Source organism: Erpetoichthys calabaricus, chromosome 12 (assembly GCF_900747795.2).
Source record: "Erpetoichthys calabaricus chromosome 12, fErpCal1.3, whole genome shotgun sequence".
Taxonomy (NCBI): domain Eukaryota; kingdom Metazoa; phylum Chordata; class Cladistia; order Polypteriformes; family Polypteridae; genus Erpetoichthys; species Erpetoichthys calabaricus.
Window position 1 is genome coordinate 150,663,180 of NC_041405.2, and position 5,168 is coordinate 150,668,347.

The following is a 5,168-nucleotide window of genomic DNA, read 5'->3' on the forward strand; positions in this document are numbered from 1 at the left end:
TCAGCAGGTTTAGGAGAATTTTTTTTTGTTTTTTTTTTAAATACCGGCACCCCATAATGCTTTGCATTGCACCAGTGTGACGTCCTCTGGAGCTGTAACAGCCAACATTGATGGAACTGCCCCCCAGGTATGTAAAGCTGATGATTTGTATTACAGACTCTGTGGGATGAGTTATCTGTGCTTGTAGCCAAATGTGCAGGTCAATCCTCGTGTTCCACATCAATATAAATGAAGGAGGCGCATGCCCTGTGAATGCATAATAATTAGCCCCGTGGCGCAGTGAGAATAAAAACAACAATTGAAGGAGCCTGACACCCCACCCAACAGAGGGCAGTCTATGAAATAATAATGAAGAATTAAGGTTTTTTATTATTTAGAAGACTTTTTATCTTTTTGATAAAATAAAAAGTGCAAAGCATCAGCACAGACAGTTTAGAGAGCCTTCAGCACAACTTCAAAAAACAGAGCAAGCCAGCGGCTTCAGTCATGACAGGCCACTTTGTTCTTTCTGCCTTTAAAAGACCCATGTATTTTTTCTGACTTTTGACTAAGATTTCGGCATCTCCGCTTTGTTTTGATGAAATACGTTTGCACGTCTCTGACCGTGTTCTCTCTTCTTTGATCTCACGGAGGACACGGTGGTGCAGTGGTTGGCACTGCTGCTGCACAGTTCAGGTCACATTTCTGGCCAAATTAATGAAACATATACAGCATGAATAAGGAGTTATATCTGTTGTGAAGTTGTAATGTATTGTAATAAACAGTTATGATTTTAAAATGTTAATTGTGAGTATCCAAAGTGTTTGGCTAGACCGCTGCATAGAGCAGGTCCACCTACATTTTTAGTTACAGCTGACTTCTTTGAATTGCCAGTCATCAACAGTGTTTATGAGCAACTGTGATGATGGCTTTAAAGGGGCCTGACAATATCAAATACTAGACAGTAAAACCGTCTGACTGAGAAATATTAAAAGACAATACAAGCATCCATCCATCCATCCATTCTCTTCCGCTTATCCGAGGTCAGGTCGTGGGGGCAGCAGCTTGAGCAGAGATGCCCAGACTTCCCTCTCCCCGGCCACTACTTCTAACTCTTCCGGGAGAATCCCAAGGCGTTCACAGGCCAGCCGAGATACATAGTCCCTCCAGCGTGTCCTGGGTCTTCCCCTGGGCCTCCTCCCGGTTAGACGTGCCCAGAACACCTCACCAGGGAGGCGTCCAGGAGGCATCCTGATCAGATGCCCGAGCCACCTCATCTGACTCCTCTCGATGCGGAGGAGCAAATACAGGTTATTACCAGAACAAATATGCTAAAACCATAAATCAGGTTGATAAATGGAGTGCTATGAGTTGTTAACCAGAAAGTTTGTTCACGGTTTTTTCGCCAATGTGCAGGTTGCTCTTCGAGTGCCACATCAGTATAAGAGAAGAAGGTGTGTGACCTATGCATGTGTAATAATTAGCCACATGCTGAACAAAAACAAACCTTGAAGGAGCCTGATTACCCCCCCCCCCCCCCCTTACCAAACACAGGACACTCTATGAAATAATAATAATAACAAAAGGTTTATTACTATTTATAAGACATTTCTATCTTTTTAATAGAGCAAAAAGTGCAAAGCATCAGCACACACAGTTTGGAGAGCCTTCAGCGCAACTTCAAAAAACAGAATGAGCCGGCAGTTTCAATCATGACATACCGCTTTGAATTTGTTTGCCTTTAAAAGACCTGCATATTTTTTCTGACTTTTGACTACGATTTCGACATTCTGTTTTGGCAAAATCTATGATTGCGCATCTCTGACTGTGTACTTTCTTATCACAGAAGCGTGGTGGTGCAGTGGTTGTCATGGTTGTCACACAGCTAAGGTCCAGTATAGTTGGCAGATGTTTCCCTAACTCTCAGGGACACTTTAAAGATGTCTAGTTCAGTTAGTCCTTCTCCATTCACTTTAATACAGTTCACGAAGTGTGGCAAATATTGTGAACATTTACATCATTTTGGGGAACTCACAGCGAAGCGAACTCTGCAATGTTTGCTCATCACTATTCCTTACCTCAAGGATCTCAGAATATGTGTGCCATAACAATACTGTGCATGTTAATGGCCAATGTTCAGACTTTTGAAATTACAGTGCAAAGTGATAGCAAAGTGAGGGTTAGCTATATTAAGTCCCTTGTGATGGGCCTGTATGTTCACCTGTTCCAGGTAGCCATCATGACAGAAGAAAGAAAAAAAAAAAGACATAATGACTTCTATAATGTCTGCTCACATTAATGTTTAAAACGCTAGCTACTGCCCCCAGAGACCCTCCAGATGTTTCCTTCATTAATTTCCTAGATTGGGATTAACCTCTCATTGCCTAACACTCATCTTGATGCACAGTGGTCTGAGTAAAGTGAAATGCATACCTCTAATAATCTCTTGCCATCTTACCTGAGGTGTGAAGAAGCAAGGTGCACTCCTGCCAAATTTTTTGGCTTTGTTTTCAGACACCACAGTGCAACAAACAATGGGGTCTGCGTCTGTGGTATTATCACTCTGCTGTACTCAACACAAAATAAAGTGGAATGAGCAAGAAGTAGACACACACTCTGCCATGAGTTCTGTTACAGTTTCACTTATCTCTTGATGGAAACTGTAGTGGTCTTCATACCCTCTATCAAGTGGTCCATATGTCCATATTAAAGTTCAACTAAATTTTGGACTCAAAATGAGAGAAGGGGTGCCAGCGTTTCAACAACTCGTGCTCCCTTCAACCTCAGGGCATGCCTTCTTCAATAACAATCCCATCACACATTCTCTCCTCCTGATGGTTCAGAGACCAAATATTGGCTAGCCGAATTTAGGGAAAACGGAAATCAGTGTAAATAAATCTATACAATGAAATTAACATTTTCTATGTGAGTGTACAGTATATAATATAATATAATATAATATAATATAATATAATATAATATAATATAATATAATATAATATAATATAATATAATATCCATCCATCCATCTTCCAACCTGCTGAATCCGAACACAGGGTCACGGGGGTCTGCTGGAGCCAATCCCAGCCAACACAGGGCACAAGGTAGGAACCAATCCTGGGCAGGGTGCCAACCCAACGCAGGACACACACAAACACACCCACACACCAAGCACACACTAGGGCCAATTTAGAATCGCCAATCCACCTAACCTGCATGTCTTTGGACTGTGGGAGGAAACCGGAGCGCCCGGAGGAAACCCACACAGACACTGGGAGAACATGCAAACTCCACGCAGGGAGGACCCGGGAAGCGAACCCAGGACCCCAGGTCTCCCAACTGCGAGGCAGCAGCACTACCCACTGTGCCACCGTGCCACCTACAATATAATATAATATAATATAATATAATATAATATAATATAATATAATATAATATAATATAATATAATATCTATATATATAATTCACTAAGCAGCTGACCATGACATGCAAGACGCACGCAAGACAGAGACCATGGGATACGCACGACAGAGCCACTCCCGCCAACTCACATAGCCCCGCCCACCAACTCTAAGACCATGGGATATGCACGACAGAGCCCCACCCACCAACTCTAACCCTCCTCCTATTCCACCCTCGCTCTCGAGGCATGAGCAGGCAGTACGCATGGGGTACGCACGACAGAGCATTGTTCTTAGTCATGGAAGCATAGTCATACAATCTGCTCAACAATACGCTGACTACATGAATACTTCCAGAGTGTATGGTGGCGAGGCCGAAATTGTGTCGATGTCCCAAATACTTCCAGCTACTATCACCATTCACTTTCAAGATTTCCCTGACCCCATCAGATTCAAATTTGCCTTTTACTTTTACATGCAGACAATTTCCTGTTAGATTGGTCTTTGCAATGACATTTAATAAGGCACAGGGCCAAACTTTCAAAAAGATATGCCTGTATCTGCCAAAACCAGTTTTCAGTCACGGACAATTGTATGTTGCTCTCTCCAGAGTTCCATCTTTTCATTCACTCACAGTCGTATCCTCAAACCCATCCCATTTGGACAACTGTGTCATTCAGGAAGTGTTCACCCATTAATAAATAATTATGCGGCATATGCTATGCCGCGGGTTGGCTAATATAATATAATATAATATAATATAGTCCTGCGGTGGGTTGGCACCCTGCCCGGGATTGGTTCCCTGCCTTGTGCCCTGTGTTGGCTGGGATTGGCTCCAGCAGACCCCCGTGACCCTGTGTTCGGATTCAGCGGGTTGGACAATGGATGGATGGATGGATAATATAATATAATATAATATAATATAATATAATATAATATAATATAATATAATATAATATATGCCTAGTCTTGTATTTTTGTCTATAATCTAATACTACTATTGGTGGTGACAGCACAAGTATTTATTTCAAAAACTTCAAAAGTTACTAGATGTTGCACAACAATGACCAGAGACAGAATCTTTATACAAACAACCATTCTTGCATCTTCTTGCTCACAACCACAGAGACATCCCAGTCTACATCCAGCGGTGGTCTATACTAGGCTGTTCCATTAAGAGCAATCAGTTATCTTGCTGAAAGTAGGTGTCATTCCTCTCTTCGGAAGACGTCAGCACTACTCTCATTAATGCAAGCCACTGGCTCATGTATTTAAATTGCAAGGGTTGTACCAATTACCTGGCACAGGAGATACCATGTTCACTAAGGTGGTTCTCACTGGTTGAGGCTCACCCATTGCACTTTGGGTGTGCTGATTTCCCCATATATGGGAAACTCAACTGCATAATTTGTGGTAGTAGGGGAGTGCATTCATGCTTAGGTTGGAGTGGTGGCTCTCTGGCCTAAAGGATCTGGGCTAGTAAGTTGAAGGTTGCCCGTTTGAATCCCAGTGGTGACAGAAGGATAGCTACACTGTTGGGGCCTTGAGCAAGGCCCTTAACCTACAGTTGCTCTAGGGACACTGTAAAAATAGTTGAAACTGTGCTCTGACCCCAGAACTCTATGGGGAATAAGTTAGGGTATACGAAAAATGACAAATTCCTAATGCACAAAGTTGTATAAGGTGAATAAAAGATGAAAGAAAAATAAAATCAAAGCTTCTTCTGCCACCTTCTGGGTTCTTCGGTTTGTATCTGAGCTTTCAAATTTCACAAACTGCACGCTCA

The 5,168-nt window shown here is 42.4% G+C and overlaps 1 pseudogene; it reads left to right on the forward strand.

The window, feature by feature from the left end:
• Nucleotides 1-4,672: 4,672 nt before the first annotated feature.
• LOC114663286 (uncharacterized) lies at nucleotides 4,673-4,827 on the forward strand (annotated as a pseudogene).
• Nucleotides 4,828-5,168: the final 341 nt, after the last annotated feature.